At 45.9% G+C, this 25358-nt stretch overlaps 1 long non-coding RNA gene across 2 annotated transcripts; it reads right to left on the bottom strand.

Moving 5' to 3' along the window:
• Nucleotides 1–541: 541 nt before the first annotated feature.
• On the bottom strand, nt 542–25358 carry LOC124506276 (uncharacterized). 2 transcript variants are annotated; one of them, XR_006960738.1, is made up of 6 exons: nt 25195–25358; nt 23002–23096; nt 18694–20915; nt 14520–14558; nt 9294–9356; nt 542–1130 (listed from the first exon to the last, which is right to left on the bottom strand). It is a non-coding gene; the product is annotated as an uncharacterized LOC124506276 (long non-coding RNA). The 2 variants fall into 2 exon arrangements; XR_006960737.1 differs by lacking the exon at nt 14520–14558.

Raw genomic sequence — 25358 nt, forward strand, 5'->3', positions numbered from 1 at the left:
GACCAAAGTAGGCCTTCTGACCCCTCTTTACCACCTCTTCCCCCATTCGTGGTTCCTTGACGATGCTCAGAGTTCATTTCTGTGTGATCAAACCTGGATATAAAGATTTGAGATGGGGCACAGCATGGAACAGCCATGACAGGAAGAGAAGAATTTAAAATCACCCTTAGAGTAAAAACAGTCCACAGATCCCAGCGGTAAGCAGAGCAAGCATTATGCTTTTTTTTTTCTTTTTTTTTTTTTAAGCAACTGTCAATTTTGCTGGCTGGGTGGTCTCTGAGAGCCAGGGACCCAGGGGCACCCTCAAAACAAGAGAAGAGGTCCTCTCCAAATCTGCAGAGCACATCACTCCTTTATTTTTATTTTTTATTTTTTTTTTAAATGTTTTCATTTATTTTTGAGACAGAGAGACAGAGCATGAGCGGGGGAGGGGCAGAGAGAGAGGGAGACACAGAATCGGAAGCAGGCTCCAGGCTCCGAGCGGTCAGCACAGAGCCCGACGCGGGGCTCCAACTCACGAACCGTGAGATCATGACCCGAGCCGAAGTCAGACGCTCAACCGACTGAGCCACCCAGGCGCCCCACTCCTTTATTTTTATGGATCAAGATAGTCTCTAAACGCTCGCGAAGGCTCAGGATCCCTTTTACGGTTTCTCTTTTAAGTTCTCAGGAACTGGCAATTACCAAATTTTGTCAGTTAATTTACCTCATTTATTCTTTATGCCCCACTGAGCCCCAGCACGTTGGGAAGTAAATGGTATTTTCTTCTAGAACTGAGCCTGCAGACATGTTGCAATAGCCTAGGGTAGCCCTGGTGTTGACGACAGGGGGGCTCTCCCTCTGAGGTCAGGACAACCTCCGGTTGACCTGCCTCCCCCTTTCCTCCAAACTCCAGCTTCCTTGCAGCTGAAGATGAAGCGGGGTAAGAAAATGAATAGCCTGAGAAAGCCTAGCAGGATGTGAGTAAATTAAAGAATTGGGTTTTTTCCCTTGGGTTTTTAGGCAAAGGGGAACCTAGCTAGTATAAAAACTTAAATAAAAAGTACCAACATGAATGAATGTAGGGGCAAGCCCAACGCTGAGATACCATTTTTGCTCTAAGGCAAAATATCCACTGAGGGAATTTCCTCCTGTAAAAAGAAGAAGAAAAGAAGGGTTAGAAACCGCTGCTTTCACCATTCTATCTATGCCTAAGTTTCCACTCTTCTAAGATAGGGCTGTGGAGGCTAATCAAGGAGAAAAATGATGGGGCACCTGGGTGGCTCAGCTGGTTAAGCATCTGACTTTGGCTCAGGTCATGATCTCGCGGTTCATGAATTTGAGCCCCACGTTGGGCTCTGTGCTGACAGCGCAGAGCCTGGAGCCTGCTTTGGATTCTGTGTCTCCCTCTCTCTCTGCCCCTCCCCCTCTTGCTCACTCTCTCTCTCTTGCTCTCTCTCTCAAAAATGAACATTTTTGTCATTGTGTTGGGTGCTGAAGAAACTAATGATTTGATACTTGAAACTAATGATTTGAGCAGACTGACATGAACCAGGCACTTGAATGTGAGGCAGAGGTCACCCATAAGGAGGGGGCGGGAGTATGACCCCTATGTTACTAACGAGTAACATAGTGATGACCTTGGTTGCTCCGAGGAAGAGGGATCTGGCTTTGGACTCGCCTGCCTCAAGCACTACACAAGCCAACTATCTCGGGTATTTTACCTGCTGACTTTATCTTAAGGGGTAGAGCTGGCTAAACATCTCAGTAGCCCAATTTCTAGGTCCCTGTGTTTTGAAAGAAGGCAGCCAACATCCTGACCCTACTCAGGTTCCTGATTACCTTGAATCAGGTGGCCAGGAAAGCCCCAGAGATTTCACTGTCTGATTTCTGGGAGTCAATTGCAAGAGAAGGTTAACAGCAGAAAACCCAAAGAAAACACAAAAGCTAGTACCTTCCGGGAGTAGCTTCTTGGTCTCCGGAGTTAGTGTCTACATGTAGCCAGCACCATTTCAAATGATGTCCCTTGGTTTGGGGAAAGGCACATAGGGCAGCGTAACTTTTACTTTCCCTCGGAGGTTTGCCTACTTGAGGGAGATGTTGCTTCTTTTCGTGTTGTTGCTTTGAAACACAATCGTCTTTTATTTTGCTCTTGCCACGGAAACTCATAAATAAAGGGAAGCGTGATTTCTCAACGGCCTCCATCTTCAGACGAACTTCTCCGCCCAATTACCTGGGAGATCACACTGCTATTTGGAATAAAGAAAAGGAGGAGGGAATGTGAATATTGGAAGTACTGGTGAGTAGACGTCTGGGCTTCATGTCTGGAAAATAATGTACCCTTGTGTCGCTTTCGGACATTTGGTGTCCTTTTATTTGCAAAAGATACAGTATATGCATTATGCTTTTAATTTTTTTAGAAAATGGAGTTAAATCCATTTTTTTTGGTGTGTGTTTTGGCCATCCTTCATGCAGCTTTTGGGGGGGGGGTTGTGCACAATTACTTTGACGTGGTGTCACATAGGCTCATTCCAGTGGAATCCACTTAGACAGTCCTAATGCTTTTGGTCCAGCTGTGGACATGTGGTTTGATTTACATTGTGCTTGGATGGACCATGTGTATGCTTCATTCCTGTGGAAGACATAATTTGCAACAGAAGGCTTCGGATAGCAGCATCCTGCTTTGCAAAATTATTTAAGAAAAAGAAAAAAAAAAAAGACTTGCTGGTTAATTCCAAAATCTTCAACTGCCCTTCAGATAGGTACCACTTCAAGAGGTTAACCCAGTGTGATTCTCAACCCTGGGTCTCTAAGAGCCTCCCCTGGCTGGAACATTGATCCCTTCCACGTCTTCCAGGAGATGAAGATTTCAGTCCCAGAGATTCCCAGCATGTCTTGGATGGGGGCCTTGGAATGGATGGATGGATGGATGGATGGACAGATGGATAGATTCTTTTTTTTTAAACACAGATGATTTTGGGGCCCAGCCATGGTTGAGAACCACTATGTTAAACCATGTGGTCTTTTAAAGGCAATTTGCTTTAATGATAAATAATACACACATCTAAGGACATGATGAGAAGGAGATGCTCACCGAAATAACAATCAAATAATGCCCATGGTCACCAGGGGGCTTGCTTCATGGTTATAACCAACCGCGCCCTTATCTCATGGGCTAATTCGGCTTTACATAAAGGTAAGTGCTACAAAACTCTATTACACTTCATTGTGTTTTGGAGATCAGACACACGGGGCAAACTCACCTTCAGCTGCTAAAAAGTAAATACAAAGACCACCATTTTCCTGGCTAATCCCGGCCTCATGTGCAAAGCTGACAAGGATTAGCCCATAATTAAGAGTTGTTAATTATCTGGATAGTGGTTGGCTGGTTCCCGGTAAATACAGCATCGGTTAGAGATGGACCCGAGCTTTATGGGGTTGCTCGGCACATACAAAAGATATACAAGCTGATAACGGCCACTTACCCTGTGCTAGGGACCCTTCCAATGCTTTACTAACATCACCTCCCAACGCCTCTACGAGGTAGGTAGTATTGTTCCCATAATATAAATGGGAAACTAGGTACAGGCAATTGCCCACCACTGAGCTGGGATTTCTGGGATTGGAAGGCAGATCCGCATGGCCCCAAAGACCACTACACCGTCTGGTCTCATCCCTGCCCTGCGGAGTGGGCCATATTGGAACAACAAAGACCACGGGGCTGACAGCCAGGTAAGCACGTCAGAGAAATATGTCGAACTTACACACAAGGATGTGCTCATATCACCCGTCGTAGCAAAAGGAAAAATATTCTTGTAAATACAGCAGTGATGACTAAAGAGCAATATTACACTGGGCATATATGGTGGAGTACTGCTAAAGCCGGGTGATTTTATTTACCTAGTTCTCTGTATGTTTGAAATGTTTCATTGCTTATCATTCTTGGGCAAAGGGAAATGGAAACAAGCCGATAAGCTCATCTGCATTATGAATTATTCAGATAGTTTTGCATAAGTTGGGGCAGATAGTTGCTGGTACAACCTCAAAGAAGAGAGAAGGTGGCGAAAGGAATGTTTGCGAATGAACTACCAAAGGAAAGAGACATGAGACAAATGTGAGAAATAATTAAATCCCCTTGTTCTCTGTGCCGCTCCCAAGCCTTCTCCCCACGTAGCTGTTCGAGCTTAACAGCTGAGAGCAATTAGCCAACAATACATTCCAGTAGAAAAGGGATCTTGTTAAGTTTTGAGCTTGACCCCAGTTCTGGGTGTACCGCTTTCACAAATTACCTTAGCGCTTGTGGACTGGAATCGAAGTGCTTTAAATCCTCAAAATTATGAGGCCAGCTGTTCCCGGTGGCCGTTCAGCCTTTGGAGTGAACCTCAAAGTCAATCCTTCGCTTGGGGAGGAGTCTTCCAGATTCCAGCAGCTTTTGTTCCATGCAGAGCACATCTTATTGACACTTCCCTCCAAGTTCACTGTGACCCTGGAGGTTGTGCTTTGATTTTTGACTCGGTCTGTGAAAATCATAAATGAAGTTTCACTGTCTCGTCTCGTACTCCAGAGCAGCTGGCATATCTCAGCAAATGTTGTTGCACGTGCGGTATATAAGGAGTAGCCACTTGCTGTGGTCACATTCTTCTTTGAATTCCACCCGGGGTCACATAGATGCTGATGCTTCTTCAGCAACGGATTCGAATCCTCTGGTTTCCAACTGGTTGGCCATTTTGCCGTGACACTCTTCATGCATAGCAAATGCCAAGCACGTTTCGTGCGCCATCATCAAGTGTCATAAGACACAGAAGTTTAGTATTCAATTTTCCACTAAACATACCCTTTTAGTTGAGTTAAAAATATATGGGTTTTTGTTGCCTAGAGGGTTTATTGCAAAATTGTCAAACAAATAGTCGTAGAGTTAAACTGTATGATTAATGACAAAAGGCTATTCTCACTACTCCCTAGAAATGCGCTAGTAGAATTGGGCAGTCGCTATTTCTTGCACATAATTCATAAACACCTAACCTACGATTTCCATTCTCCTCTGACTCCCGTGAATGGTGGCCTGGCATGTTCATCCATCTCATGGACTGTGGCGAGTCCCGTTGCTACATCAAGTGGCTCACAGGGACGGCAGCCGCATCAAATGGGTGTTCCAACATCACTGGAGACCAGAAGGAATCAAATTGTCCCTAAGCCCCTCTAGCTGAGCTCTTGAATAAGCCGTGCTAATTACGTGGAGTAGAAACCTGATTCCACTTGCATGAAACTCTGCAACAGGTGAAACTAACCTATGGTGGAAAAAAAATCCGCACGTGTGTTGCCTCTGGAGAGCGAGGGCAGAAGTGACTGGGAAGGGCAGGAGGGGACTTTCTCAGGTGATGGTCATGTACTAGAGCTTGGGAGGGTTGGATTACACAGCTGCATGCATTTGTCAAACCTCAGTGGATGTGCAAGATTTGCACATTCCATTGTACACAAATGATGTCAAAACAGAAGTTAATGTGCATGATGAAGTATTGGGGGTGATATGTATTGACCCCTACAAGTTTACAAAAAAAGCAGATAGATGAATGGAAAGAAGAATAGATATATATGTGATAAAAGAAGCATAATGAAAATGTTAATGGTTGAATGTAGGTGGTGGATATAGACTGCTCACTATGAAATTATTTCAACTTCTTGTTTGTTTGAAAACGTTCATAATAAGGGGCACCTGGGTGGCTCAGTCGGTTAAGCATCTGACTCTTGATCTCATTCCAGGTCTTGATCTCAGGGTCATGAGTTCAAGCCCTGCATTGGGCTCCGCACTGGGCACGAAGCCTACTTTACAAAAGGAAAGACAAGAAAATGTCCATAATAAAATGTTTGGGGGATTAAGCAGCTTTCGTGTATATAATGGTCCAGAGGGTAGAAAGGACCACCCTTGTCTGTTCAGCCCCATCTATACCCACAGATAACAATCCTCGTTGGTATATTTTACACACGCATATCTACAGCATATTTAAAGGATATACACCAAAAAGTCTTTTATTGAAAAGACTGTCCTTTCCCCATTGAATAGTCTGAGCACTCTTGTCAAAAATCTTTTGACCTTGTATGTGAGTGTTTCTGGACTCCCCGTTCTAGTCCACTGACTATATATCTGTCTTTATGCCCACCCTACACTGTTTTGTTTATTATAGCTTTGTAATCAGTTTTGAAATTAGAAAGTGTGAGACTTGTAGCATGGTCCTTCTTTTTCAAGATGGTTTTGACTCTTTGGGTTCCTTCGGATTTTATATGAATTTTATGGATTTTTCTATTTCTGGAAAACACATCGTTGGGATATCCAGAGGGATTCAATGGAACATTGAATCTATAGATCACCATGAATGGTATTAACAACAATCTGTCTTTTTTTTTTTTTAATGTTCATTTATTTTTGAGAGAGACAGAGACAGAGACAGAATGCGAGTAGGTTAGGGGCAGAGAGAGCGGGAGACACAGAATCCGAAGCAGGCTCCAGGCTACGAGCTGTCAGTACAGAGCCCGACGTGGGGCTCAAACTCACAAGCTGTGAGATCACGACCTGATCCGAAGTTGGACGCTCAACTGACTGAGCCACTTAGGCACCCCAACAACATTCTGTCTTCTAATCCATAAACAATGGATGTCTTTCCACTTATTAGTGCCTTGTCTAATTTCTTTCAGCAACATTTTATCGTTTTTGGTGTAGAAGTCTTTTGCCTCCCAGGTTAAGTTTATTACTAAGTATTTTACTCTTTTTCATACTATTGTGAGTGGAATTACTTTCCTAATTTCCTTTGAAATTGTTCGTTGTCAGTGTATAGAAATGCAACTGATTTTTGTGTGTTGATTTGTATCCTGCAACTTTGCTGAATTTGTTTGTAGGTTCCAACAGTTGTGTGGGTATGTGTGTGTAATGTTTAGGGTTTCTACATGAAAGGTCATATCATCTGCAAATAAAGATGGTTTTACTTCTTCCTTTCCAATTTGGATGCCTTTTATTTCTTTTTCTTGTCTAATGGCTCTGTCTAGGCCTTCTCATATTGTGTTGACTCGTAGTGGCAAAAGTGAGCATCCCTGTCTCATTGCTGACCTTGGAGAAGAACCTTTCAGTCTTTCGCCACGGCATATGATACTAGCTGTGGGATCTTCATATATGCCCCTTATTATGTTGAGGTCATTCCCTTCTATTCCTACTTTGTTGAGAGCTTTTTCATTACCATGAAACGGTGTTAAATTTTGTCAGAGGCTTTTTCTGTATTATTTGTGAAGATCACGTGGGTTTTTCACCCTGCCTTCTGTTAACGTAGTGGAGTATGCTGATTGTTTTTCATATATCGAACCATCCTTGCACTTCAGAAATAAATCCTAATTGGCCATAGCGTAAAATACTATAATATGCCATTAGATTCTGTTTCTTAGTAGTCTGCTGAAAATGTTCACACCGATATACAATACTGGTCTCTAGTTTTCTTGTGTTTTGTCTAGCTTTGGTATCAGAATAATGCTGGCCTCATAGAATTAATTGGGAAATGTTTCCTGCTTCTCCATTTTATTTGGAAGAGCTTGAAGAAGATTAGTGTTGACGCTTCTTCCGGCGTTCGGTAGAATCGAACAGTGAAGCCATCTGGCCCTGGGCTTTTCTTTGTTGAACGGTTTCTTTGGTCACTACTTCATCCTGTTTTCTAGTTATGGTTCTGTTCGCGTTTTCTATTTCTTCGTGACTCAGCCCGGGTAGATTTTGTGCTTCAGGAATTTGCCCATTAAATGCAAATTTTAAAGGGATAATCAAGGATATAAGTGGCGAGAACTTCTGCTCTCGCATCCCCATCTATTCAGTTCCTCCCTTCCCCCACAGGTAGCCAAGTGTATCCATTTGGTGGGTAGTCTTCCACTGTTTTATATGCTGTTACTGTAACCTGAAGATATTTGCATGTTTGCCCTCCTTTTTAACACTAAGGGGTTTTTTTGTTTGCTTCGTTGTCTTGTTTTGTTTGTTTCACCTAAGAATGTATTAAAATGCTCTCTCCATTGTGTGCTTCCACTGTGTGAATGAGCCATACTTTATGGTGGGACGAAAATGTTCCCGGGTTTAGAATTTTTAAATGATGGGACTGCCACTTCGGCATTTTAAAGATTTGATTTCCTTTTTCCTGGCATGCCATGTCGCTGATAAAAAGCCAGGGATCCCAAGCCAGATGCTTTGCATACACTGCTGCTGTCTTCTCATCGTCGTATAAACCACACTTTACACATAAGGGAACTAAGGTTTAGAAAGTTTGACGGGTTTTCTCAGAGCCACACAGCCGTAATCCCAATTGCTCATTACTTTTCAGGTAATCTCTTTTATTTCTGGTTGTTTTTCATCGTCTTGGACAGTTTCCTCACAAATTGTTTAGGCGTGCATTTATTCTTACTGATCCTGACCAGGACTCTTGGGTACATTTTCTGAGATCTGAAAACGTGTGTCTTTCTGCCATTTTGGATGTTTCTAATCTATTATCTTTTTTTTTTTTTTTTTTTTAATGACCACTTTATCCTCATCTTCTCTATTCTCTCCTTTTGGAGTTCTTATCAAATAAAGGCTGATACATTGTAAAAATCCAAAACCCACCATTTATATTGGGTTCCCAATGAATGGGATAGACTTTAGAATTGTGCATCATGGCAGCCTGATTTTATATCTGCTGGATTTTCTCAATCTAGCTTTCATATTTTCTATCCGGCCATTTGTATTTGCCATCTGCTTTCTGTGATACAGTCTAGAGAGTTTCCTCAGTGCTGTCTTCCAGTTCACCAATTTTCTCAGCAGCTCTACTATCCTGTTAATTCTTTATTTTATTGCCTGCATTTTCTTTCGATTCTTTTGCAAATCTGTCTTTTCTTTTGCTGTACTTTCCTCTGCTCTCACTATAGATCTTATTTCCTCCTTTTTAAAAAATTTATTTATTTTGGAGAGGGAGAGAGAGAGAAAAGAGAGGGAGAGAGAGTAAGCAGGGGAGGGGCACAAAGAGAGGGAGAGGGGGAATGTTAAACAGGCTCCGCGCTCAGCATCGAGTGTGGTCCCATGACTGCAAGATCCTGACCTGAGCGGATATCAAGAGTCAGACATTTAACCAACTGAGCCACCTAGGCGCCCCTCCTTCCTCCATTCTTAAAACTCCTTAGTTACTTGAAACATGATGATTTTGTCGTCTCTTCTAGATTGTTCTATCAAGTTCAGCACCTTGGGTGCTAACCCTTTTGTTTATGGTACCTGATGATTCTCTCTAATGGCATTTACTTACTCACATAGTTTATCATTTTACCTCCTTTGATGTTGTGAGCTTATCTTCAGCAGAAGGCCCATGTCCTCTGGATTGGGGAAGAGCCTGTAAAGAAATGTTTTGTTTTAGTTTCTGCTTCCAGGGCTTTCAATGGTTCTACAGCAGTTTTATGTTAATTCCTCAGATAAGACTTTCAGACAACACAAGTAGTAAAAATTCAAATACCCCACCTGTGTTTGCTGCGGACTTGGAGTGTTTATATCTTAAGTGCAACTTTTTCCTTCACCTATGACCTTGGCACATGGCAGGCTTCCTTGGTCTGTTTTTGCATTTTTATATAAATAATTGTATTTTTATATAATGGATCGACTCTTGAAGATTTTTATGAAAATCAGTCATCCTCTAAGTGCTATGGTAGATGTTTTTGAAAAGTAAATAATCACCTTCTAAATGATACAACAAGTAAGGCGTTATTTTATTTTAATGTTTATTTGTTGATTTTTGAGAGATAGAGACAGAGAGAGAGAGAAAAAAAATGTGAGTGGGGGAGGGGCAGAGAGAGGGGAAGAGAGAGAATCCCGAGCAGGCTCCACACTGTCAGCACAGAGCCTGATGTGGGGCTCAAACTCATGAACCGTCAGATCAGGACCTGAGCTGCAATCAAGAGTCAGATGCTTCACCCACTGAGCCACCCAGGCCCTCCTAGGACGTTATTTTCAATTTAATTTAGTGTTGCCTATTTACCTAGGAAAGAAAATGATTGGCCCGTCTTCCTGGACCCCTCTGTATCCATGCCACCCGGCCTCAAACAGCGGATTCAGCAAGAGCTTAAACGTTGTTCAGGGACTCTCAGCTGTCACCAAAATTCGCTTAAGAAAAAAACAAACAACAACAACAAAAAAAAACCAAAAACAAAACTAAGGTGTTGGATTTGCCTATGACCTCGGAGGTAGCTTGGGAGTTTGGGGTTTTCTGACCGTGGGTCCCCGAGGCCCTCTTTCTGGTGGTCCTGCCGGCTTCTTGGGAAAAGTCAAGCTGCCTCTGTTTGGGGTGTGGCTCCCAAATTTTCATCTGTAAGCAGAGTGACTCATTTGTTGGGCTCACTTAATAGAAAGTGGTGGGAAGTTGTGGGAAGCGAGCTACTTGCCAGGAGAAAAATATAGTACTTTGGGGGTTTCTAATGGCTTTCCTGAGACGAGGTGTCTGCTGAGCTGAACTGGCATTAGCACTTTGCATGGGCGTGTTCTGTGTCTGACGGAAGGCCCGGGGCTGGTAGCCTCGGATGGTTTCCACGAGGAAGGAAGCTCACGCTGACTGCAACCCCCATGGGTGGGATCCTGAGCCAGGTGCTTTGCAGCCATTATCGTCTTTTCAGTCACCCTACAACCCCCATGTTGTAAATTAGGGGACCGAGGTTTAGAAGGTTTGACGAGCTTGTTCGCAGTCACACGGTCAGTAAGCAGGTCATGGGACTGGGAGTTTAAAACCCGTTCTCTTTCTGAATCCGCTGGGCCTGGAAGGATGTACAGGAAACTCATAAAGTCAATTCACTGCTGGGAAAGTATGTGACGGGCTTAAATTAGCAACTGGACGTCCTTAAGAAAAATTAAAGAGAAAACGTATGCGGTGAAGGGAATTTTTTGCTAGCAAAAAAAAAAAAAAAAAAAAAAAATTGTTATTGCTTTTTCTGTATTTCCTGTATCAGATGCTCCTTCTTCCTGGGGAGACCGGGCCCAGCGTGAACATTCTTGCGCTCCATGAATCTTGCTTTAATAAATCCTCCCAGTCCCTGGACGAGGCTAAATTCTGATGCCCAGGATGAGCCCAAGCAGACGTCAAACTAGTGTGTCATTTATGAGCCTCCGAGCTAACTCCCAAGAGCTGTGACTCACTGGGCTTCTAATTATACCTTGTCCTGGCTCCTCAGATAATGGGTTTGTCTCAATGGTTTCCAGGGACAGATTAGGTCAATCCTGTATTTTGCGAGTCTTGGGTGTTCTGCCAATTCGTGTTGTTCTTTGTGTAAATAGAGGAGAGATTGACACGCAGTCAAGAATTTGAGTGGGGCCCCTAAAGTTTTCACCGTCACGACAATACCTCTTAGCAAGTGCGCCCACAGTTCAGGGGTCCGCCGTGGAGTTTGGCAGTCCTGCTTCAGGTTTCGACACTAGAGTGTACAAGTCCTCAAAGGGCTTTGGCACCAAGAGGACATGAATACCCCGGGGCCATGATGGTGGTGATAGGTAGATATACTTTAAACCCCACAGAGGCAGCAACTCGGGGGACGCCATAGGTAATTTCCGTGGACACAATAATGGGCAGAGCCACAGCAGGAGACATCAGATGTCATCTGACCTGTGGAAACTGACAGAAGTCCCGTCAGTATATGAGAAGCACCTCCTGGTGACTGTTGGGAGCAACGGGGGAGATGACAAGAAGCCTCTGAAACTCAGGCTGCGTTGACACAAAGTGCTGAGACTGGAAGGGACCCGAGAGGCCCTCCGCTCGATCGGCCCGCTTTACGGACCGGCCACAGCTCGGAGAGGCGAAACGCTTTTCCAACATTGCACCACTGGTTAGAACTCACTACTTTTCAGCCCCCCAGTTGGTACCTTTGGTGCCCAACAAATATCCAAGCTTTTCCTCCAACATGAAAAGATTTTCTTGGGTTTACCAATCAGTTGACTAAACTTGAGGGAGTGTTTGGGGGTCGTTTAAAAAGATATGGGCAGGATAACTCAGTGGTATGTTTCCAACTGCAGGAGGTCCAGAACATGACTGACGTTCTAAATCCCTGTATCTATACCATTCTTGCAGAAATGTGCACAGAGGGCTTGAAGCTCAGGGCTCCGAGAATGGGTCTTCACTAAGACCTTTCCCGTTCCGTCCTGCCTATTGCCCCTCTCCACAGATGCCTTGACACCGACCAAATCACTCCTGGAGACAGCTCAGGATGGGGTGAGGGTGAGGAAGAACTGAAAGAAGGGCAGAGAGGGGCCTGGGGACAAGTCGCAGCCTGAGCTGGAGTCAGACTTGTGAGAGACCAAGACCATAGGCTGAGTATGGAAGGTCAGAGTCGAAGTAGAACCCACGTCGAGAGCAGGGAAGAGACAGGGGTTGAGGGAGAACGGGAATGACCAAGGGAGGAGGGTCTAGGCCTGGAAGGGCAGAGAGATTTCCTCCAGCGTCAACACTCGTCAGCTAGTCAGAGCTCCCAGAGCAGCAGATTAGGGGCCACGTGTGGGGGGATAGTTCTGTGACAGGCCAGTGGTGTCCACTCTGGACAACAAAGGAAGGGTACATGCTATGTATTTGCAGAGTATGGTGGCAGTGACGAATGGTCAAGAGCGCAAGCTCTGCAGACCTTCTCAACTCTGCCCCTCTTGACTGATGACCTTGGACAAGTCGCTTGCCCCTTCAACGTGTCTCTTTCCTAATTTGTAACAAGGATGAAAACCCATAAATGTGTTGTGAACATCACACACAGTAACAAAGGAACCGAATCTAGACCGATGCCCGGGACACGGTCAGCACTAAATAAATGTTAATTATAATTGCATTGCTATCCCTGATCTTGGATGAGTACCATGAATAGCTCTGGGGTATCTGCCATATGGAAGGGTGAGGATCAAATTAAAAGGCCATAGCAAGCACGGAGTTCATTAGACTTCTCTCTCTCTCTCTCTCTCTCTCTCTGACAATATCTATAAGGTATTTTGAATCTAGACTATTTAAAACAAAGCTTAAAAGTTTGTTTGGAACTGAATGCTGGGTGTGGGGAGTGGGGGGACGGCTCTCAAAACAATGTAGAGTTCATAAAAACGGCCTCTCCCTACCCCGCATTGGTGCTAAGTGTGGGCCTTTGTTTGAACCACTCATGCTGCTTAATTAGCTTACTCTGGTTATTTTTTCATCTGCAAACTTCTGAAAATCTTCTCCCTGAACCGGAAGTGGGGAAAGGGGGGATGGGAGTGAACAGGCTTTAAGCGGGCAGGCCCGGACTTTGTATTGTGTAATAGACTTTGCTGTGTACAAAGCAAATAGGGGTTGGAGCTGGTTGGGCCTCTTCTCTGAACTCCACGTCGTTGCCCTACCAAGAGCTGCCAGCTCACAAGACTACCGCTTGCTTCTAGGTCTGTCAACCAGAGACAGTTTGTTCGCTCACACCCCGTGCACCTCACTCCCGGTGGGGAAGAGGTGTCCTCCCCGTTCTCTCCTGCCCCTTTGCTAAGTATGCTTTCTTGCTAAGCAACCGTCTCTCTCTCTTTCTCCCTCTCCCTCTCTCTCTCATCCCCTCTCATCTCAGCTTAGATTCCACGGACCACCATTATAATCACTCTCTTGCAAATGCCCCCAACTCCCTTGCCTCACCCTGTGTCCCATGCATCTGGCAAGACTCCAACTCCTCAACGAATGCAATGTTCTACCTCCTCCCTTCTCTGTGCTTCTATCTGAACAACTGGACATTGCAGAAGAAAATCAAGGAATGAAGTTCGCTGGTGTCACTAAAAATTCATGATCCTAAATCTCAAAACATGTCTAACCATTCTACCACTCTTCTCTAGATGAGTAGCCTTCGTGGTTTCCGAGGTGACTCTTTTGTACTCAAAATATGCTCTCTTCCTCTCCTTTCCTCTGAGGCCCTGCCTGCCCCCCATACTTCACTAAGAAGGTAAAAGTGACCAGACAGGCACTACCTTAATTTCCCTAAGCAAGAAACTATAAACCTGTCTTCACGGTGCCCATCTCCTGCCAGCCTCCTGTTTCCAAACACAAAGTGTCTCCCATCTAACCAAAGACCTGCCTTCTCTCATCCTTGCAAGGACTTTGATACTTGACTTATCACCTTCCCTCCTCTCTCCCCAATGTGTCCCCTTCTACCATGTTATTCCCATCGATACATAACTATAACGTAATAGTATTTATCTTAAAAAAACACCTTGAGAGTCCTTCATTAACTTAATGCCCCCCCCCCACCAATTCTGCTCTCCTTAGCCAAAATTCCCCTAAATTTCCCACATACCCCACATACTCTATCGCATATCTTCTCCCACTTAAGCTTCAGCTCAGCCCAGACTGGCTTCCGTTCCCACTTCTTAAGTGAAGAAGTCATTTCTGTCAAAGTTACTGCCAGTTAGTAACCCTCCTGGGAGCTTCCCAGGCGTAATCTGAAGCACGCCCCCTTATGCAGAGGGCAGGGAGAGACCAAAGAAAGAGGCCGCCACTCCAGGCTAGGAAGTGGCAATTTAATAAGCGAAGGGGACTTACTTGGGCAGCAGCAAGATGAATGGATCCCCACTGCCAAATCTGAAAAGTTTATAAAGAGGCCTTAATTGGGTTTCAATCATGAATACTGCACACACACGTCATTCTTAACACCACATCACTCTCTTACGGCCATGTCCCTGGAGCAGCTCTGGGAGCAGGAAAGGTAAGCAGAACCCACGTTCCGAAGACAGGGTAGGGGGCGAGGATGGCTCGGGTCCAGCTCATGGGTCAATCGTGGTCATGTCTTCTCGCTCACCTTCCCCCATAGTTACCTATGACCTTGAAATTCAAGAGATGTTTTTTCTATCCTCTTCCTAACCCAGTTGAACCTCCACTCCTTGAAATGCTTTCTTCTGTTGACTTTCCTCTTACCTCACCATCTGACCCTGCTTAGTCTCCTCACTGGTTTCGTCTCATCTCCCCAGTGTCCCAACAATAGAGTATCCAAGATCAGTCCTGGACCCTTCCTATGTATATGCTCATCTCAAGTCTTTGCATACTGTCTATGTTGGTGTAGCCATCTCTATGTTGGTGGCTCACGAATTCCTATGTCCCATCTGAATAGCTCTCATGAGACCCAGACCATGATAATAATATTATTAACAATAGTAACAACAACAAAAGTAAATAAAACTCAACTGTTGACCGCATGCCAGGCCTGTTTGAAACCCTTCACATGATGGAATCATGGATCTTCATCCCATACCTTTGAAGAAGGTACAGTGTAATCCTCACTTTATAGATAGGGGGACGAAGGCAGAATGCTTGTGCGTTTTGCACCCCACAATTGCTAAATAGTATTTCTGGAATTTTAAACCATGCAATTGATTTTATCCCCTGGACATAAATTTTAATACCTATTCATCCAGCATGTTTTCCTGATATGTTGCTCAGGACAGAAGTCTGAAAGCCATCTTTGGATTATTTCTTTTTCTCATACTCCACTTTTATTATTTTATTATTATTTTTTTAATGTTTATTTCTGAGACAGAGACAGAGCATGAGCGGGGGAGGGGCAGAGAGAGGGAGACAGAATCTGAAGCAGGCTCCAGGCTCTGAGCTGTCAGCATAAAGCCCAACACGGTGCTAGAACTCACAAACCGTGAGATCGTGACCTGAGCCGAAGTCGGTCGCTCAACCGACTGAGCCACCCAGGCGCCCCCTCCCACACTCCACTTTTAATCTCTAGAATTCTTTGTCATTTCGACTTAAAAAATGCATCTTGAATCCAATTCCTTCTTTTCACTTCTCCGGCCATCACCTAATCCAAGGTTTGTCTATGTTGGTATTTTTGACATTTGGGCCTGGATCATTCTTCATTTGGGGGGCTATCATGTGCATTTTTAGGATGTTTAGCAGCATCCCTGGCCCTCTACCCACCAGATGCCAGAAGCAGGCCCCAGTCGTGACCATCAAAAAATGTCTCCAGACATGACTGCCCAGTGTCCCCTGGAGGACCGAGGTCAACCTGGTCCGAGTCCTCACCATCTCCTCACTGAACGACAGTGATCTCCTACCTGGACTTCTTGCTTCAAATTTTATCTGTATTCTTGTTTTGTTGTCCGCAAAGCAAACAGAAAACGGAAACAAGATCATCATTATTCCTGTCTAAAATGCCTTAGTCCTTTCCTATTGAATTTGCAAAAAGTTGAAGAAAAAAATATCAGATTTTTGAAAAGGCTTTGTGCGATCTAGCCTCTGCCCAGCTCACCGGTCTCATCTCCTATCACCTCCCCTGGGCCGCACCCGCACGGACCTCTCGCCGCTCCTTCCACCGGTGGAGCTTTCTACCAACGCGCTCTTCCCCCCTCTGCCAGTTTGGCTACTGTTTTCTCCACTTCTCGATGCGTCTCATACACACACACACACACACACACACCCTCTGCATGCTGCTCCTACTGTATCCTGTGTTATATGAAACTGGCGCCTTGTCGTCCTTTGGGTCTCTGCTCTAACGCTACCTTCACGGAGAGATGTCTAGTTGCTCTAGGCAGACATCTTCCTGGTGGCCCCCTGCCATTATTGTCCACTGCTGCACCGCCCTCCACTTCTCGTTTTATGTCCCTCATTATTTGTTGGCTTTCAATCTCCCCTGGACTACAAGTCCCATAAAGGCCCAGGCCATGTCGGTTCCGTTGACTGCGGTGATCCTGATGCCTGGCAAGGGGACTGGCACATAAAGACACAGCCAGTCGCTCAGTGGAGAGGCAGGTAAAAGCACGTCACTTAGAATAATTTCCAAGACTTCCCCCAAAACCCCGATGATGGAGCACAGTGCGCTCTTGGGAATAAGGATGTGAGTAAAGGAGGGGGATTTAGCCGCCACCAGGAGATTAATCAAAGCCGACATGGTTTGTCTTGGAAAAAAGGAAATCCTAGCTGGGCTACCACTGTGCATTCCCGAGCTATGACCTGGTGTGTCCCAGGTCAGGCTTATTATTTCTGGCCCCAGTTACCCACTACTGGCTAGGTCCTTGGGTAGCATGGTTTTCCCCCTTTCAGTGTGTGGTTAGTCACTGGGGGGAAGTACCCCATTATCAGTTCTGTTGGACCTCACATCCAGGATGTGAGGAAACAGGAATTAAGTACAACTCCCCGGGAGCTATTTCAACAGCTGTGGTTGGTGAGGAAGTTCGCCTCTCCCAGAGCCAGCTTCAGGGTAGAGGAGCTGCGCAGCAGGGACAGTATTTTGAGACTTCCTTCTTGGAACACACTTGCAGAATCCTCCCTGGTGCGTGCGTGCTTGGGTGTGTGTGTGTGTGCACGCGTTTGTGTGTGTGTGTGTGTGTGTGTGTGTGTGTGTGTGTGTGTGTAACGCAGGCACCTGAAGTGGACTAGACAGACATATTCAGAGTTAGAAGACTCTTTAGGCAAAACTTCGCCCAATCTTCTCATTTAATAGAGGGGCTTTGAGACCCTGAGAAACTTGACTTACGTCACACATCTGGTTAATGGAAAAGCTGGATTCAAGTAAAAGTCAGGCCTCCTTCTACCACATCCTGCTGTCTGAAAGGTTCATTTCAAAGCATAACATTTGAATTTTTTTTTTTCTGATTAAAGAGTCATAAGTAGATGAAGAATTCGGAACTGCCACTCAGAATGCTCTGGGTTTGGCTACCTCTTGGAAAAACCACTTCCGGCTTCCCTTCTAAGAGGCAGCACTTGGCGAGCCCCTGGCCAGAAGAGGCCCATCTCTGGGTGAAACCCCAGTCTTATCCTCTGACCTCACCTTAGCCCTTGCATCCCTACCCTGTTGGTTTTGGCCATGACTTATTAACCACCGGGAGGCCCGCTGTGGTTCCTCTTGCCACCCAGTGTCCATGGTTCTGCTTTAGCCACTGGCCAGTCCCTGCCATGACTCTAGCCCCCTTCACTAGCCTAGTTCTCGCTTGTCATGAACACATCTGAGCCATGCTCCATACCTGTGGACCCAACCAACCCATCAGGCCTTAAGAGAATGCGAGAGTCCAGAATGACCCCATCTTCCTTGGTTAGCCTCCTGCTTCCCTGGAAACACTGAGAGCGGTGGCCACCACACAGGGTCCCAACTGGGTCATTTTCATTTTTCATCGACCTGTTTTATAACTTATTAAATTTTGTGAGCCACATCAAATTTGTATTGGAAGTGTCCAAAGGAATAATAGATACGAACATAAACAATGTGTTTACTGTGCCAGAATTTGGCAGAAGAGGCCAGATAATGTGAAAAATAAGGGCTATGCTCTACAGCCCAAAGTGGGTCCTTTCAGCCAAGAGTTTTCCTTTTTTTCTTTTTTTAGTGTTTATTTTTGAGAGAGTGTGGGGCAGGGGCAGAGAGAGAGAGGGAGACACAGAATCTAAAGCACGCTCCAGTCTCTGAGCTGTCAGCACGGGACCCAATGAGGGGCTTGAACTCAGAACCACGAAATCACCACCTGAGCCAAAGTCAGACGCTTAACCGACTGAACCATGCAGGCGTCTCAAAGAGTTTTTCTTATGTGTAAGATAAGACCCTTAAAAGACCTGACCGGAGAGATAGCTCTGCAAGGAATAACTATAGCTTTGGCTTTTTTGGAGGAGCTTGAAATACGTGGTAGATGCTTGTTATTTTTGTTGGCTCTCCACCTTCCTGCTCCCCTTTGGGGGAACTTCCCCACCCCGATGTGTTTTGCATTGGTAGAACCCGGTGCCCTACCTCCTCCTATAGAAGCCTGAAGAGGGAACTTCTGAGTTCTGGCAGCGTGGGCTGTAACCTCCACTTATCCAATCAGATGCTCCTTTGCAGGACACGGAGTCTCTTGATCGTGGCGTAGGATGGAGGGACACAAAGAGAGACTTTAATCAGCAGAAATGGTGGTAACAGCACAAGGAGGTCAGCTAGACCACCGGTAGTAGCCACAACATGTCTTGAACGAGTTCTTCCTAAGACATGATCTCGATGGTGCTTACTGTTCCCTGCATCCTCAGACCTGCTCTAGTTTCTGCTTTTTCCCAAGCCTCCCTCTCCCGCCTTCCTGTCTATTCTGTGAACGTCGCTAAACCCTGCCAACAAATATCGTTTCTGTTTCAGTTAATCCAGACTTGATTTCTGTTTCTTATGCTCAAGGACTCAGGATCACACAACACAGAAGAGGTGACTTAACCCTCAATTCTCCATGGCACAGTTAAGTCGTGGCCTTTAGAAAACAAAACAGAGAGGTACCTGTATGGTCTGTGGTCTCCAAGGAGATGAGAGGAGTTGTGGTTATTGATGGCTGTTGATCCTCAGATCCGATGACCACAAAGATAAAATTAATTGAATGCATGAATGAATGAATGAATGAATGAGCGAAATCTTTCTTCAGAGAAAAATTAACTCCGCTTTGAGCTTCCGGCCCAGGGAGAGAACTTAAGTTGGAAATGACTGCACCGACTACTCTCAATTTTATAATCCTATTTACCTAAGAGGTTCAGAGTCTTCCTTGGCAGCGAAAATACTCTATCTGATCACTGACATACAGAAGAGAGCTGGATCCTGGAAGTCCTGGTTCCTTAACCTCTGCTTCCTTCACATGTTCTGGAAGAAGGGCACCGGAAAAGGGATCAGAGGCAGCCGCAGACAGTCCTGGCTGAGAGCTCTGTTCGGGAGGTAGATGAAGACAGAAGAGGGATCGATTGACCTCTGGTTACTTGAGTCACTGTGGCTGCCGAGCACTGGGTTTATGTCATGTTCATGGACCCACCCTGAGACAGGTAGCTCCCGAGTTAGATGCTAATTCCCAAATATGATTGAACATGTTGCAGAAGGAACATTAGATGATCTGCAGTGTGCCATCGGGCAGCCCTGTGGAATGCAAATTCTTTTTTGAGGCCTGGGGACCAGGTGAGCGGACTCCTTGCAGGGGCCCCTCCCCCACTGCATCATTTCAGGGGCAACATCCCATTTTATTCATGGGGATGCTTTACCCATCCTCCTCTGTTGTTGTTGTTGGCTTGGTTTGTTCTATTTCAGTAGTCTTGCAATGAGCACGCATTTGTAAGTGTTCTAGATCACGCTGTCTCTAAAATCTAAGCCAGACAAGCAGCAGTTCTGGAAGACAAGAAGGCATTTCCTCTTCTGGAAAATGAAGGTACGGTGGACTAAAGAATTCCTGAATAAATTCCTCCGGGAAGGCTGGGGCAGGGCTTTGAGGAGCTTTAAAGGCACAGGCCGCTATACACGCTGTCCTTTGCCTCCCGAATGGAAAGCCGTGCGCGCCTTGGTAGAGGGATCACCTGAGGGCGTGTGGGGTCAGTGTTGGAAATCAGCGGGGAACAGGCTTGATCTTGACAGAGAGTAAGGGTGTGGGGAAGTATCTTGAACTAATTCTGAGTCACCAGGAGACCGATTTTTCCAGCAGGGGGAGGATCGAGAGAGGTAGGAACACCCAGTTCAAGCTGCTTCACCTTGGGTGTATCTAAGAGGGCGATCTGATTGATTTTGCTGCCTAGCAGTGTTCTCATTTTGAACACGCATCCCCCTCAGATCAGTGTCTTAAAGGTGCTGCCTTGTATGGATATGATCAAGGGATAAGTACGCTTGTATTTAACATAAAAATTTGAGAACTTTCATCTTCAACTACTCGCATTTAAATCCCTTGCTGCTTCTCACTGGGGCTGGGAGAACAACAACAACAACAAAAGAATACAATTCGCTTAGCTACCCACTTCAGAGAAAATCTGGGCTCATCTTTAGGTTGTACCGTTCCTGCCCAGGTGGTGCCGCTGAGAGGGAATGGACCATGGTTACCATCTTGTCTTCACGGTGCCATTCTCTACAAATCTCCAAGTCTTGTTTTCATAGCAGAAGCGTGTTTTCCTCTGTTGACCAGGTGTCTGAGTTACGGAGAAGGATGGATCCTGAAGGGTCCTAGTCCCTTAAGCTCTGCTTTCTTCCGACTTTTGGGAGGACAGACATCGAGGAGGGACAGAGAGTGAGAGGGTGTTAGGAAGATGGGCCGGGGATCCCCCATTAGGAGTCTGTTTACGTACGTGGTGGCCCAGACTTTCGGAGATCTGGGTAGAGACCAGGGGGAAATAAGACTGTGTTTTGGAAACTGTGGTAAGAAGGAGGCGATGACTCAGTGCTTACTATCCCCAGAAAGTGATACTGCTCACTAGGGAGGCTTTGGGGCAAAGCCCGTACATGTATCTGGAGGTGGAGTTGGAAAAGCAGATTGGCACCTGGGAATTTGGAAGGAAAGGCGTGGGGGGTGGGGAGAGAGACTGTGAATGAACAAAACGGGGAGGGGGGGGAAACACATTGGGGAAATAGTACCGAAAATGGGTCCCCGAGGTGGAAAGAGCTGTCAGAACAGAAGCAGAACTGCTGTGTTGTACTGTTACAGAAGGGAGATTTGCAGGTTGTGTGGGAAACCCACAGACATTTATTTCATTTTCTTTACGCTTCTAATTTTAATTTTCTTTTCACTCCAGCATGTGTGAAATAATTGTGGTTTAGAGCAATGTAGTCTTGGGAACCTTAGGGCTATACTTAATGTCCAAGTTTAGGGTTTAACCAAACATAGCATACCTGGAAACAGTCCTTTATTTATCAGTGGCTGAAATAGCAGCTGAGTCACAGAAGTGACACAAACACACGCGGTGCCTTTCTCATACGTCCTAAGACCCCGGGGTGTTGACGAGCCTTGCCTTTGCCCGCTCAGGCCTTGCAGTCTCCTCTCCACCCACCTTGCCCGGGGACAATGCCCCTCACACTGGTCCTTCTCTGATTGTGGCCCAGACATCAGGCCCACATGCTGACGACTGACTTTCAGACTTGAGCTAGAGAACATTCCAGCAACTAAAGCGTCAGCAGCTCCACTCATTGTTCTAAACATTGGAGCTCAGTTTTGAAATATCAACTTTGCTTCAGTTGGATTTCATCTGTGCTCAAAGGGGAGAGGGAGAAAGGATCCATCTGGTCTGGAAAAAGACATTTATTCTTTCCCCACCTTGTAGTAATCAACGACAGTCACTATGCGCTCTGCCCCTAAGCCCTAGCCCTGGTACAGAGGAAGGAATGGGCTAGGACGGAGCGTGCCGCTCGCTCTCTCAGTGGCTCGGGGGCCATTAAACACAGTGGGACGGGTTTACACCTGTAAGCAGGGTTGCGTCATCCCCTCATTTCCCACACGTTCTTGCTATCGTAGATAAGACTGTGAGAAAGCTCCAGTGCAAGGTGTGCCTACATCAGGGGAAATCAAGATGATCCCTTGGGTGCAAAGAGAAAATACTAGAGCCTCTATTACATTTATTTAAAATTTTCTACTTTTGTGTGTATGTTACAATATGCATTACATATTAGTATGTTGGTAAATATACTATCTATCTATCTACCTACCTACCATCTATCTATGTCATCTATCGTCCAGCTACCCATCCTATCAGGGGGCGCATTGAGCAGCATTGTGGAAGAACACACTCCTGGGAGATTCTATTTCAGTAGATTTCAGGTGAGACTGAGGAAACTGTAGTTTTCGGACGCGTTTATCTTCGTGAAAGAACCTTTTCTTAAATGTAACCTCACACACAATCCTAAGAAATATGACAGATAAGGATGGGACCACTCTTCTGAAGGAAGCTGGAGGCAAGGCTAGGGGATGGCCCGGCTTTCCTTGTCTCCCATCTCCCCTCCGCTCTCCTTGGTCTACGTAGGCTCTCCCTTGGAAACCATCATGGTAGCTTCTGGAAGATGAATCTTTGGAGGTTAACTGTTCCCATGTTTGAAACTGGCCTAACAGGACATGGCCCCCATTCTCAGGTTTGATGTCGCAGATAGTTTCCACTAGCTGGATCGCTTTCAGTCTTTTTCTTGATGCCACATGCTCAATACACCCTCCTAGCCCAGGCTAAGTGAAGGGACTGACCTGAGAATAGACTCCTTCTTCCTAAGGCTCCTTCCCTCGGCTTCTTCCTACCATCCTGGGACTGCTTCATCTTTCTTAGCAAAGGGACTTCCCCACAGTAAACAGGCAGGACTCACCTATTCACGAGGGTTCACGTTCATCGGCAGAGGATGGCCAGACTGCTGCAGCAAGCCCTTCTCTGATCTTATTTCAGATTCGCAGGGTGCTCCCTCTGCAGAAGGAGATTCTGCTTAAATGAAACGCAGTCCCATATCCCAGGGGCACCTCACCTTTTAGCTGATTCAACTATACTGACGTATGGTTATAACTTTCTTTCTAATGTTGCTGGTTGAGAGATGGCCTATTTCCCAAGGGCAATTCACACACTGTCATTTATAGAGTTCTGTTGTCTTCATGAAGAACCACGAAGGGTAAAATCGCCTCACAGAGTCAGGGGGAAGGTGGGGTGTGGCAGATACAGATACACTACCCAGCTACCCCTGTAAGATGGGACTCCCTGCCCAGCGATGGAGAGGGTAGCTAGCTCACAGCCTCCTCTGTGAGCAACTGTTGAGCCAAAGTCACACACGGTTCTGAGTGGCACTAGCCAGTAAGTGAGCAAGGCCATGGAACAAAGACCTGGCCATTTCCTCCTGATGAGGACTCGGATCCAACAGGTGCTCTTGCTCCGTATCCTGATCGGGTGCCTTCCTCATGACCATTCTTGCTTCCTCACATTTCTTCCCAGGTGTTACTCCCCCCAAAACCTTATGTACTCCTCGTTCTGTCTCGGCATCTTCTTCCCTGAGAATCAGAGGCGGGGGAGGGGGGAGGAGGAGGAAGAGGAAATAGGAACCAAATACAGGTTGCAATAGATCACTTAGGTTTACAGTCCCCAGCCCCCGGGCAGGAATAGCTTGTGGGGAGCCTCAGAGTCATTGCAAGGAGTCTGTAAATATACACACGTGTCTGTGGCCTGAATATATCATATATTTAAATATTTTGAATAACAGATGTGCTGTTTTTCAAATGTAGGAATCAAAATTCACTGAAGTCGTTTTTTAAATAGTGCATTTTTAGATTGGTGGTCACTACCAGTTACACACACACACACACACACACACATACACATCGAGGGACATTCTCTGTCCCTGCAGGACAGAGTTGTGTGGAAGACCCTGGAGAGGCCCCAGTTCTGGGGACAAATGGTAGAGTCGAGGGCAGTGCGTGTCTGAAGCAGACTTTCCAAGAGAAGAAGGGGCACTGAGAGATGGCGAGGCTGCTGATTACCAACTTCCTTGCCCTCATCAGCTTGCCCCAGGTTGCCTATGTGAGCATAACACCTTTCCTATGTCCGTGGGTGTCATCTGAATGACACCAAGTCCTATCAAACCTTTGATCCTATGTTATTCATAAGATCTTGTCTGACCTGCCTTGCCTCGCCAGCCTCTGAACACTACTTTGACAGTGACGTTGCTAGCCTAGGCTGTTGGGTTTCCTGCCACGTGTGGGTGTCTGCAGGGCTGTGCAGAGCAACATGGCAGAGATACACGCTGCAGAAGGAAGTCGACTTTGGTTTCAGCATGAACTGATTAGATCCTGGACGTTTCGCAGGCTACGACTTTTGTTGGCCTGGCACACTCAGGCCGAGGTGAGCCACGGCTGAGAGTTTTGTGAGCGTTTTCGAGCTGAGTGGTTACCCCAGGTCTGTTAGCCATCTGGGCCTAGGGAATGAACTGGGGCACCCTCTCCTTTGAGTTCTTGCACCTTTTCACTCTGAGCCGAAAATATTTGTGAAGAGCCACTTCCGCGCATGGTGAGTGTGGGATGTTTACTCTCAGACTCACAAGTGTGACACGTGGGGGTCAGATTAGAACAGAGCCAAGTCTAAGAGTCTGGCCAATTGACTCTAATGGATTTTTTTTTTTTTTTCTTAAAAAATGGACGAACAGACATGTGGCTTTCTAGTCTGGGGCGTGACTTTGGAGTCAGACCGCTTGAGTTCATATGCTGACTCAACCATTTACTAACCATGTGGTTGTAGGCAGCTTACTTAATCTGCCCGAGCCCCAGTTCCTTTACCTTGACAACAGGGACAATCGCATCTACTTCAATAAATGTGAAGCCCCTAGGGAGCGCTCAATAAATATGAACGATTACTGTTTCTGCCGTGCTGTAAAGAGATTCTGGGAAAGAGGTCTGGTAATTTGACGTCTCTGACCACCATTGTCATTGTCAGGAATGGTCCTCCAAGAGCGAACGTGATGTACTGCCACTTGCTTCGGTTTTCATACCCGGAAAATGAGACTAAGGTTGCGGGCTTTTCATACCTTATGGGATTTTGAGATGCATCCGATGCAGGAAGAGATGCCTTGAGATGTAAGTATGTCCTCTGGAGCTGGGAGATCTTGTCCACGCTTGCCCAGCAGCAGTGGCTGTGGCGGCAATCGAGGGTCCTTGCCCGTCCTGCACCGTTCGTGTTGATGTTGCCTCT

Source organism: Lynx rufus, unplaced genomic scaffold (genome assembly GCF_022079265.1).
Source record: "Lynx rufus isolate CCGP_SWC_20201006 ecotype Redwood Valley unplaced genomic scaffold, mLynRuf1.p SCAF_9, whole genome shotgun sequence".
Taxonomy (NCBI): Eukaryota; Metazoa; Chordata; class Mammalia; order Carnivora; family Felidae; genus Lynx; species Lynx rufus.